This window comes from Prunus mume, linkage group LG5 (genome assembly GCF_029339155.1).
Source record: "Prunus mume cultivar Tortuosa linkage group LG5, ASM2933915v1, whole genome shotgun sequence".
Taxonomy (NCBI): Eukaryota; Viridiplantae; Streptophyta; class Magnoliopsida; order Rosales; family Rosaceae; genus Prunus; species Prunus mume.
The window spans coordinates 7,450,981-7,464,696 of NC_142702.1; positions in this window are offsets into that span (position 1 = coordinate 7,450,981).

The window sequence follows — 13,716 nt, forward strand, 5'->3', positions numbered from 1 at the left end:
ATTAAAATTAAAAGAAAAATCAGATAATGGATCATATTTTTATGGAACACAATTATCCATTATCTTTTTTAATTCTAAAATAAATTTTAATTTTTTAAAAAAAAGCTTCTTAGCGCAGAGAAGCTAGTATATATAAAGTAAAAGACAGAGAATGATAAAACATTCAAAATACCAGAAAATACCTTTGGTTAATGCAAACATTAAGAATTGAAATTATAAATTTAACGAGGATAATGTGATAAATTCACAATTTTTCATATTTAAAAAATTAAAATTAAAAGAAAATCAGATAATTGATCATATTTTTATGAAACACAATTATCCATTATCTTTTTTAATTTTTAAAATAAATTTAAATTCTTTTTTTGAAAAAAATCTCTCACAAATGCGGAAATACGTGCAAAAGAGACTAACAACCTATAACCTTGCTAAGTTGACCTGAGAGTAATATTTTATGAGATTAATTTACCCCCAAAAAAAAACTTTGCCTTCATCTATTCCAAAAGCTCTATTGGGGGTGCAGACCACGCGCGCTCCACAAGACAACTTATTTTTAGCGGTTGTACTTGTAAGTTGCAACTTGCAACTGTGCTTATTTTTATTTTTCCAAATCTTTGCATTGCCCAGATTGTTGTTTCAGCTCAATTGTTCATTGTGGACTAAAAACAAAGAGTTTATTTTAGTGGTACTTGACAAAAAGAAAAGTATTGCAATGGTGTTGACCAAAAGTATTGTAATGGTGCTTCGCACTGATTCACGGATCACATTGCATGTTTTCAACAATCCGAATTTATACACAAATTTGAAAACGTCATGTTTGTAATCCATTCAAGGACTCAAACAACTATCTCAATTCATCATTAAATTGTTTGCTTTCACCGTTGTAGAAGCATTTGAAATAAATGGTTTTGAGTTATGTTAAGGGTATTTGAAAATAAAGAGATGAGTAATAAGTGATGTGTGATGGGTTGCAAGAAAGAGCATTAAAATTGATGCAGTCCTCTCTAAACATTTGTCAAATTCTACATTGCACCCTGGAAGCCTTGACCAATGTTTGGTGTGTCACTTTCCCCTATACTCCATCCCAAATTCTGTTAAAATTGATGACGTGACAGGGTATATTGGTAATTTTGTCCTAACTAGCCAATTTCCCAAATGGATGTGGAATTGTGGAGCCCACATCTGGAAATAAATATTTAAAAATAGGAAAACCCAAGCCCCTCCCTTTGTAGCTAGCCCAGAAAAAAAAGAAGTGATGTTAAACGAATCCTAAAATTAACTGAGTATACCCCATGATCAAAGTACACCCTAATATTTTAATCAAAATGTAAAATTAACTAAGTAACCCTATTCTCTCTCTCTCTCTCTCAAAAAAAAAAAAAAAAACTAAGTACACCATATTTAAGTACCAAAAATACCTTTGATACACCATAACACACTTTTTTTTTAATAGTGTTTATAAATATTTGACTTTTCCTATGAATTTATGCTTCTACTCTATGTTTGCAACTTTTACTTCATAAATTTGTGTTTTTATCATCTGGGACAAATTCATGATTTTTGTTTTTATTTTTCATCGTTATACAACTCTTATAATTCTGAGACTATTGGGTATAGCTTACAATGCATACAATGTGATGCTTATAATGGCATTTCTTAGAACATTTTTTCTACTGGAAGAAGCCAAAGGAGCAAAAAGGCATCATAATTATTATACTTATTTTCAAAAGTAACCCAATTTGCAAAAGTAACTCTCTCTCTCTCTCTCTCTCTCTCTCTCTCTCTCTTTCTTAACGTTTGTTCTTCTCTTTCAAGTCCACCTGCAGTAGACAAATGCTAGAGCCTTCAATTTTGCACCAGTTGAAAGAGCGTTGTGTCTACTCAAGTGCAAGTAGTCACACGTAGTAATAATCTTGGAAGTCCAAGTATCGTATCCTCAAGAAGCATGTAGGCAAATGTCTGCACACAAAGAAACAATTAAACGTACCAAAATAAAAGTGACAAGCAAAATGGAAAAGTAATTTGATTTGATTGTTGTAGAGATTGAGTTTAAAAATGAAATATCAATAATGAAAATGCTAAGGCATCAAGGTTCAATTCTTTAAGCAAAATATATTTCATGCTCATTAATCCAAATTATAACTCGATTAAAATTATCATTGAGAAACTTTAACATGAAGATAAAGAAATTAAAACCAATTTAATTTTTCAATGTTATCTTTTAGAAATGATTGTTTAGAAAATAAAATTACTTAATATCTAATCTTTTAATTTAAAAGCATGCTAAGTTATTTTTAACAATGAGAAAAATATAATTGAACTCATGAAAAGATAGTAGCACTTAACATCAATCAAAATAAAAAGATATGGAAATATTGAACAACCAAAAATAAAAGAATTTAGCAATTCATACCGTATAATGGATTAAAGAACAATTCACAAACTTACTCAAATGACAGTCCCTTTAGCCTTAGCTTAGAGTTCTAGCAACTCATTACAAAAGAAAACATAACTAAATTTTGAATGAAATAGATAAAGAAATCTGTGGTAGTGGTCTCTTTGCCAAATAAGTTGATGGGTGATTTATAGTAGTCAATGAGGTGAGTGGAAAATTAATACATTCATGGTGGGTAATGAAGGGTGTAAGTGAGGGATTAATTGGATTAAACATGTGTTGATGGTGGAGAGTTAGTGGAAAAGAAATAATGGTGAGGTAGTGGGCATTAAATGACTATGAATGACATGAAATAGGCTCTTTAGCTTCAACGGTTTTGTCTTCTCTTCTTCCTCTTTGCTTCTCTTTGTAATCACAATAATCCCACAATCAATTCTTCAATAAAATCCGCTAGCAATTCTCTTCACACTTGGCTTGAACTTGGACAAATATATATCTTCATCTTTTGGCTTTTCAACTTCCTACAAAAGATAAATTCATCCTAATAAGTTCACCAAATTAAATACAGAAAATTCATAAATCCAATTGGTGAGAATGAAATGTAATAGCAAGTGAAATTATATTTATTAAGCCAAATTTATATCATAAAGTCTCCAAAATAATATTGAACTTGAACTTGGATCATATTCCGTAATTGTTTTATATCGCTAAATCCACCTCTTCTCTCCATTGCAACAAATCCCAACTTAGCTTCGGCTCTGTGAATAAATATGGTTGTCGGAAGAATGTTTCTATGGTACTGAAGTCCCTTTTGATACCATCTTAGATGTCTTGTAAAAAATATAAAATAAAATAAAAAACTTCGTAGTAAAGAACACATCATTGATGGTTACATCATTATGTGAACGCATCAAAAAATGGGGTAAATGTGTGGTATAGGGTTTGCTCCGCTTCATAATATTCCATTGCGAGCTTTTGTGTGTAATATACACGTCAAAATTTAAGAAACATAGGATCCCGAGTGTAATTCCGATAATTCAAGCCAATACAAATAGGATGTTGTGCCTAAACCGCAAATTTTTATAAACCGCAAACCGACCGACTATTTGCGGTTTGGTGATTTTTGAAACCGCAAACCGATTTAAAACCGAAAGCATTCACAAAAATAGGATACACCGAGTGTATATTCCGATAATCTCAAGCCACATACAAATAGCATGTTGCATTCCAATTCTGCCTTTGAAGTTATAAACCTGTGTGAATTCAACAAAAAAGCAATTCAAAGTTACAAACTAAAAGGAAAATGCAATGTGTTACTAAAACCGCTTTCCAATATTTACACCATCATAAATAACATTAGTATAAATAAGTTGTCACTTTCATGTGGACCCGTTAGATACGCCAATGTGATATATTGTCGTGATTAATACCGGCATAGTTGATGACATGAAGAAGATCAACAATTATGTCCTTACATATGACACGTAATCCCAGAACCACATATCTTGTGGTGGGATCAACCAACTACTCGGTAATGGACACCCACTGCCTTAGGGAATAATCAATTGCCTTAGTGAATACCACAATATGTTCATAAGGAAACTAATGGCAAAGTTTCACAGGCGGCACATACCTCAGACTACAAACGTTTGATAATTCACATTAACCATTTGCAATATCCCGACTATGTGTATTGTGAGCTTTAGCGGGAATATCCCCTAGTGATGCACGCTAGACATTAGGGGGTGTTAAGGCCCAAAAAATCTAAGGCTAGGCTCAAAAATATTCCTAGTCAAGTGCGACACCTTATTGAGAAAGAACCCGGTTGAAGCACACGAAAGTTCGTCGTATGCGCTTGCACACATGCCACACCACGCAAATAAGCAACATGCCATGCTACAAGCTTAAGTGGGCTCAAGCCACGTAAATGCCTAGGGCTTGCTGAGTGGGTTGTGGTATGAGTGGTAACGAATTTAAATGAGGTCCATTGATGAGTGAGAAATGGAAGTTTGGGCTGCTTAGGAGCCCCAAAACTCAAACCCATTTCTTGAGCTCAAATATGTGGGTAAACATAAAAGAGAGAAGAATTAGCCCAATACTCTAGAGAAATTGGCCCATCACCTTGATAAAATAGCATATCACCTTAATAAGATAGCCCATAACTTTAGGAAATTAGCTCATTCTCTTAATGGGCTAACCCAGGAAAGCCCAAGCAACCAAGAAGAAAATATCTACACTCTCCAGCACATGGCTAGAGACAAAAGCCTCGACAAAAGCCAAAGCTGCCTATGTATGTGAACTGTTGGGAGGCTCTAGCACATGGGCAAAGCAACCTCAAGGCAGATAGTTCAAAAAACTAGAGGATATTGGCACGCGCAGGAGAAAATGCAACTTTCAGACCAGCCAAAGTTATCTATCTCCTTCATTTACCAGACATTGCCATGAAACAGGGGAGGAAAGAAGGGGAGGTGATAACCAAAGATAGGAAATCACTGCTGGAGCAGTTGGGAAAGCTTTAGAGCTCCCAAAAACCTTGTCTTGATGTGTTTGGACAGGGGAAAATTGCATAAAAGAGGAGGAATCGAAAGGAGAGAAGAAAAAGGGAAGTGGAGACTTAGCAAAATTGGAGAGAAACCATTAGGTTTCTTGGAATGGAGAAGCTTCCAGCGGCTATAAAAAAGGCCACCTCCTACCCAACACACAACACACATCTGAAGAGCAAGCTTTATTTCTCACCTCTGAAACTCTGCAATTTTGAGCCTCATCCTTCCATCTCTCCCCATTTTCCCTTTTGGTAAACTATTCCAAAGCTTGTGAGTTTTCGTCGAACTGCCGGAAACTACTCAACACACCCAATATACTCAAATCTCTCTCGCTCTCTCTCTCTTCCACAAACCTTCTTAGAATCCCTTCCCCCTTTTCCCTAGAATCCCTGTTTCTTGTAGGAACTCACAGCTCTCTCTCTCTAATGCTAAACTCATGATTGCTTTGCATCCATGCTACAAGCCTCTCATGCCAAGCTAATAATTTATTTGTAAGCGACTGTTAGTTTTGCTGGTGAAGGTAACTAAGGTGCTTCCTAAGGCTCAGCTACCCTTTCAAAGCATTCTTGGGGTCTAATTCTTGAACTCAGACCTAGAGGCAATTTTCACACATTTGGCTCTTTATAGCAGCTCAAGCCCGTAGTAGCTGTCGGAACGAAAAAGCCCCTATAGGGGCAAGTCATCCTCATCTTCACATCTATCAATGATAAACTACACATTTTTAATGGTTCCACTAAACACGTTTGTATATCCTGAACCTGCATCGAGAAGAATCGAAATGCACTTATCTTTTACAACCTCTTCCGAAACTTTTCTACATTGCAAAGGCCTTTTCTCTCCATCACAGCAAATCCCATCTTAGCTTGGGTGCTTTGGCTTCATGAATGAAAATAGTTGTTGAAAGAATATTTGTAATGAAAAGGACACGGAACAAATTAGACGTTCATGCTCAAGCATCTAAAGGCACTTCCTTTTTACCAAATAGATTGAAGATCATATTCCGAAATTTTTATACTTCTCTAAGTCCACCTTTTCTCCCCATTGCAACTGTTATACAGGGTTTGCCCCACTTCATAATCTTCCATCTTGAGCTTTTTTGTGTAATGTTTATGCACGTTGTGGCCAAAAGTTAAGAAATGACATAGGATCTAGAGTGTAATAATCCAAGCCGGTCAAAAGGACCAATTTTACGATAGAATTGTTATGCCCTTGCATAATCACAAGAGAAGCTGAGATGGTATGTCAGTTGCAAATCATACTAGCCGGTGGTAAAGCAATCTTCAACGGTGTTGAAATCTCTAGGGACTATCTAGAATCTATGAAATTTAGGTAGAAATATCACACCCCAACCCATGGATTAGTGTAATCCTTGAATTAGGACACAATTCACACCTTAATTAATTGTACAACTAACAAAGTATACATTATAAAAATGTAAAGGAAAGTAAATAAATAAATATTTTACAAGTTCAATTTACTCAAAAGAGTAGCTATGTATTCAACCATAAGTTATGAATATCACATGCTCTATTGAACAATATAACCAAACTTCATCTCAAATCTTAGATTTTTCAGTTTAACACCTGTAAATCTGTTTAGAGGTGAGCATTAACAAGCTGAGTATGGGCACGTACTTAAATACAATAAATTGAAAAAATTAAATTTTTTTCTTTATACAAGAGATATTGGGGAGGAGGGTTTTATCATATACACACATTGTCAAGGTGTCATCATGAGGGTTTAAACATGAGACCATTGGTCTACAAGTCAATACATTTTTTCACTGGGCTAGACTATGTTGGCAACAAAATTAAATTAAGTGACATGAAATCATACAATATTATTATGTCTTTTAATTTTAATAATGCTACATGAGTGCAATGCCAACTCTTCGTCTATTCCCATAAATTCATATAACTTAACAAACAAACCTCACATGTCTCATACCATGTGTATACCACTTTGTCTCGAATGCTCGTTTATATGAATTAACATCCTTCTCAATAATCCCATAGTTCCCCTTTTGTTAGTCACCTAACTCCTTGTCACTAGTCCTGAATGAATCAATAAAATCCATGTGCACTAGTGAGCTGCCCCGAGACTTGATACATAGCTAGAGTTAGACTCAACTACACACACAAAAACAAAAACAAAAACAAAAACAAAAAAGACAAAACAAAAAAAAATCATTACCCTTGTATCCTTTTATATTTCAACTCAACAACTCCAACCAAATATCATAACATGATTAAATTATCAAATATTGTTTCCTTCACATTTCACATGTATCAAAATGTAGTCACTCATTCATGACCAATGAATATGTGAAGCCCTATATATTCAATAAACTCGATATAACCTACAATTTCACTATGATAAATTTGGTCCCAAATACGTGCAAAAGTATAGATTATGACACAAACACATATCACAACCTATCAACTTGGTATGAATAAAAATAAAAAATAAAAAATAAAAAATAAAAAAAAGCCACAACAGCCTTTCTTTTGATGTAGCCACCATAGCCAATTCTTCTGGTTATTTCCATGTTCATTTCTCTTTCGATTCGAGCTAGACATGTACATTAGCTCCCCTTTGAGAAGTTAAATCATACATTTTAAACTCAAGATAACGAAAAATGAACTTGTATTCCAATTTTTTTTTTAATTAATTTAAAAAGTCAACAACTCTTTCAACTTTTTTTATTATTTAACTGTTTTTTTTTTATAAAGAAAATAAGTGTCCATATCAACAAAAAGGGAAAAAGAAGTCAACAACAAATATGGAGTTTATGCAGTAGGAATGCAATAAAACCTAAAGCAAGAATCAGATTATAATTTCTCATATACACCGCCTTGAGATAATATATGTCTCCACCGAGGAGGTGATAAATAATCACACGACAACTTACAATTTTTTTGGGGCCAAAGTTAGGAAGGGGGAGGGAGATTTTCTCACACACACTGCCAATATGCCATGAAGTTCAGACCTGAAATCACTTATCTGCAAGTTATAAGACACAAAAAATTTACAAAGATTGTGTGGAAAGCAAACAGGCCACATTTAAAAATAGTTGAACACATCGTTTTCTTTTCCTCCGTGGGATAAAAGCATTTCCAACTAAAGTGTTTCAATGTTCATGGTTTTGATTGTGTGTAAATTGTGGAAGTTTCACAAATTTGAAGCATGCATTTGCCATGAATTGGTTTGCACCATCCTTCCAATTGGGTTGCATCTTTTTATCAAATTCTCTTTTAACTCCTTCCTTTTCCAATGTGACGTGCCATGAGCACACCTCAAAATCGGATCAATTGTTTGGCTACTACCTTTGATCAGATCAACTTTTGATTGGTGTTGCTTTTTACCCATACGTGTGAGTCAATTTTTGACTGGTTCACCTCTTCACCAACCAGTGTGCTTGATAATATTATAGAGTTATTTACACTAGCACCCCACTGAGGTTTCTTGTGTTTTCACAAAATCCCCTCAAGTCTCAAAAATTACACGAACACTCTCTGAGGTTTCAGTTTGTTTTCACAAAATTCATTTTTGTTAATTGTTTGTCCAAAAATTGATTATTTCATTAAAAAAAATATGCAAATGACAAAATTAACCTCAATGAAATATATACAATCTAATCTCAAAAGCCAACCTTGTCATTTGGAGAATTTTTTTTATAAAATCATAAATCTTTGGATGAAAAATCATAAATATTACATTGTAAAAATAATTATATAACTTTTTTTCAATATTCTATTTTAATCTAATTTAAAATACGAAAAGGGAATTTGAACTCGAATAGAGAGTGAGAAGTTTATCTACTCTAGCCAACGTGGCAAACCCATATTTACAATAATTATATAACTCTAATTTCATCCATTTATGTCAGCGATTCTTTGCATATTATGGGATAAATAAATAATAAAAATAAAAAAAGATAGAAACATAATGCAGCAACATGCATGAATAATAGCCACCAGTCCTTGGACTCATGGTCTAAAATATCGATGATATCGGAAATATCAGTAGTTCAAAAACATGAAAATTTCGATGGAAATATTGGGATATTATCAATATCGATAAAAATTGAATAAAAACCACGGAAATTGTAAGAAAAACTTGGAAATTTTTATTGAAACTTTGGAGAATGTTTATTTAGTCAATTATTTATTAGTTTATAAAAAAAAATGCATTACATGATGGATTTAACTGATTAAAGTTGATTATACAGTGAGCTGACAAACACTATGAGTGTAGAAAATATGTAATAATTAATGAAAAAAAATTAAACACACACCATAATCATTTATATATAATGATTTACTACAATATTTTACACTTTATACATTGTATGGTAAGATACATAAGTGATTTAGTACCACATAAAGTTCCTATGAGGTTCAAATTTTTCACTATCTTCATCATCTCTATGTGTAGAGTAAGTGTATTGTGAAGAGTATTCATCAAATGATAAATCCCCAAAATAGTTTTGCATGTAATTGTTAACTGGTCACCTATATAAATATAAATATTTTAGCATATTATCATTAAAACATAAGTGATATATGGTGGTTAAGGTGTTGGAGGAGTAAAATGGGAGGTGTTCAAATCTCCTTTGTGTTTTTTTTTCCTTCTTTTTTCTTCTTTTTTCTTGGTTTTTTTATAATTTCAACCCTCATTTTGTTTAGTGAAACATTGATATTTTCGATATTTTAGCGATATGTATATGGATATGTTTCAAAAAAACCGAAATATTCTCGATATTATCAATATTTCATATTATGCTTGGACTTTGCCAACTGTTTGATAACTCAAAAAGAGAAGGATGAGGGAGAGGGTCATAAATTCGAAGGCAGAGAAAGTGAGAGTTGGGATTGGATAGCGTTGATTTCATGACAAAGCGTAAGAAGCAAGCAGCATGTTGCATTATATCATTTCGATTGAAAATAAAATCCCATACGTCTCACAGTTTTTTTTTTCCTTTAAAAAAGTGGACTGTGTTTTTTGTCTCTACCCTAACCCCAACTTGGCAAGCAAATGATGCCCATATTTGTCAGAAATGCATATCTTCTCATCTCATCCCCTACCTTTCCTTATACAAGGTTTCTAGGCTAAGATGACAAAACCTTTATTTGTTGAAAGAAAATAATAATAGTTTGCTCTATGGCGTATGCGTCAAATTAATTATTTGCCTTTCCACCCAATCTCTCTTGTTTTTTCAGTACGTGGTGTGTCAGAACAAAGATAAAGGTTATCTACAAAAATAATTTATGTATCCTCAAAGAAGGTCTATAAAAAGTCTCCGGCCATTATAGAAAGAGGAAGATTCACTATTATACTCTATATAAGGACTCAAATTATAATTTTTTTAAAACATGAAATAGGCTTTAGAAAAACACCTAAAACTCATTTATAATATAACAAAAAGGTTTCGAACTTCTTGTAAATTACAAAATTACTATCAATTTCTTAAAACAAGGCCAACCTCAAAACTTCATATAAAAAAAACCCAAAATACCCAATAGGGCATCAAAGTAATTTAAAAATCAAAATTAAATTCAATAGGGCTAACTGTTATTTTCTGGGTATTTTTTGGGTTTGTGTATAGAAATTAAATGGTGTAGGATTTATCTATATCACTAGTGCTAAGAATGGGTATATAACTAAATATATATATATATATATAAAAACAAAAAAAATCCATAAAAAGCAAAAAGGAAAGAGAAATAGATGCGAGGGTATTGTCTAAATTACCAAGAGAACCAATGTAAAATGGTAATAGTAGGCTTGGTTTTAGGGGTCATGATGAGATTGATTTCCTGTTTTTTTCTTCTTCATAAATATGAGATGAGATAGGAGGAAGGGTTTTTAACACTGAAGGGAGGAAGGGGGCTTGCCAATGGGAAGGGGTGGTAAGACCGACAAACGTATCAGATTGGTTTAATGTGAATTTGAATTAGTTTATAATCTGATCATCAGATTTAGCTTGCCAATTCATATCTAATAAGGTATTAAATCGGTTTTAGATTGGATTATTGTTGGATTTATTTTAAGACCTAAAAAGGTATAAATTGTATTAGTAACTTTTTTTGTCAGAATCTTATTAGTAACATTATTCATATCATTTTAAGACCTATCGGATTTGAATCATAAGAGCATCTACAATCATGTTATCTATTTCTAAGTTAAAATATAGCTAAAAACATACAAAAGTTATATTAGGAGCTCTCTATAAAATTTGAATTCCAATGATACTCCCTAGTTAAGGGAGTGACAAATTCTATAATTATTTTTTGATTCAATATAATTGGTTCATCTGTATAAAAAAATAATAAAAAAATAGTTATTATTAATTAGAAGTTTAAAATATGCATAAAACAAAGCAACATTAAATTATAGGGAACCACTAGGAGTCATCTTTCTCTCCTCAAATTTAGGGGCTCCTAAAGTTTTCCCTATTTTAGGAGGTGGATAAGGAGCATGGTTGGAGTTGTATTTTTTCAATTTCTCCATAAAATTTGTCTAATAAGGTGATTTAGGAAGTCTATTGTTGATACCTTAATTATATTATGGGATTGAAAATCTGAATTCATATTATATTACATCAGCTTAAAATTCATTCTATTGAAATGTCTAAGTAGGCTCCACATTAAGATGGGCAACTTTCTTCTTCTATTGTTGTAACACCCCGATAATTTATTTAATTATGAAATTACAATTTTACTCTTGGGGGTAGGGCTATTTTGGTCACTTTTTAATCCGATAGGATTTGGGGAATTTAATGGCACTGTTGCATAGAGCGCACCGATACGAGTTCGTAGATATGTAGTGCGCTCAAATCGGAGTTGTAACGAAAAAGTTACAATCAATGGAAGTGCAGTGGCACAATTGTAAATATTTCGAAGTTGGATTTTTTTTTTTTTTAAAGTTAAAACCCTCAAATTCCTCTCTCTCTCTCTCTCTCTCTCTCTCGCAATAATCGGCCACATTTTGGACGACCATTTCCTCATCCGGCCACCCTAGGCGATTTAGGTCGATACCAAAACGACTAGCCCGACGTCCTCTTCCCACCCCACCCTTCCCTTCCCCTGCGGTAGCAACTCTATCGTCAAAAATGCGAAAAATATGTCTGTTTTACCCAAAATTTTCGTCTTTGTTTTCGACAATTTCGGCCACCATTTTTGTCGATCAAAGTATGCTGTCTCATCCTTTCAACGTGATCTAGCTGGTGGTTGGGTTCGTTAAGATTGATTTTGAAGTTTCGAACTCATTTTGCAATCAAAGTTTTGGCCGATTTTCTGCTCGAAATTCAGGCAAGTTCCGGCCAATTTTTAGCCGTGGCCAAAGAACAAAAGTTGCTATACTAGTTGTCCTGATCACGTATGTATAGGTATTGATGGGTGTTTTGAGATTTTTCTGATCACCGGAATTTTTTCAAGCCACCCAAGCTCTGCCGGAGCGTGTGGCTGCTCATGGGCCATGCTTGGGTGGCCCATTTGGTCCTAAGATGTTCCCCATGTCGTCCCGAGCATGACGGTATGCTCGGATTTGAATTTGGTTATCGTTTGACGGTTAAACGAATTTACGCATATTAGAAGTTTTTCGGGTTCGATATGTTCAGACCGTTGGATTGACACCATTTCTAAATATGTTGATCTTGGTACCTCTAAGATTGTGTAGGAATTTGAGGATCGAGAATCGGAGTCCCGGATGTTCCGATTCAACAATTCAAAGATTATGTAAAATGGTGGCCGTCCAATCATGCGATCGCGCTCGAGCCAATTGACTGCTCGATTTGGACCAAACTGCAGGACATGTTTTGTAAACTTTGTTGAACCCATAGGAACTTTCGGATCAGAAATCAGAGGTCGTGGGCCTCGCAAGCCCTGTTGACCAAATTTGGAAAGTTTGACCACTCGGTTGACCGAGCATCTTCCGTGGTCATTCAACCATTCGAAACACATAGTTGGACTTTAGGAACTCCTCATTCGTCGTTTACCCACTTACAATCCTGGAAAAACTAGGAATTGATTTTAAAGTTCTCTTTTGTAGTATTTTATTTTAATGTAGCCTTGTTATTCTTAAATAGGTACTCCGGCCCAGCATACTCAACATGTGGGACCCTCTCAGGGTCAGGCAGTGTTGGATTATCTATGAGTGGACTTTTTTTTATAAATAATAATCATTATTTTCAAAGGCGAAAAGCTATGCATAATGAATTATTCAATTATTTAGTTTAACATATTATTTTATTTAAATATTTGAATATAATATTGTTATAAAAATATTGGAAGTATAATTGAATAATTGAATATTTTCATATTGTGATTATCTTGAATTAATATATGCTATGTTTGAGAGTTACTATCTATACTTGAATGTGTGTTGGGTACATGAGAATGTTAGAAAGAGATTATGGAATGGAATTTGAGTTGTGGTTTATATTAGTTTGAAGTGCTTTAGGCACTACTCTATGTACCTTCCCAGTTTTGGAATACATGAATTGGATACTTGGAAACTTTTGGGATACTTGGATATGTCGGAACCCGAGCACCCTTGACAGGGTGTTTCGTAGACCCTTAATGGAGTTAGTCTACGCGTGTGGGACTTGTGACAGCTTACGAGTATTGATGATTCTGTACGTGCTAGTGAGCCAGTCCACTGGTTGGAAGGCTCGTTCCCTAACCACATGGTCAGTGGAGGATTCTTCCATGTGGTCTAGTCAAACAATCCCCCGGTTGGATTATTTCCCCGGTACAAGTTTAGCAGTGGTCGTAT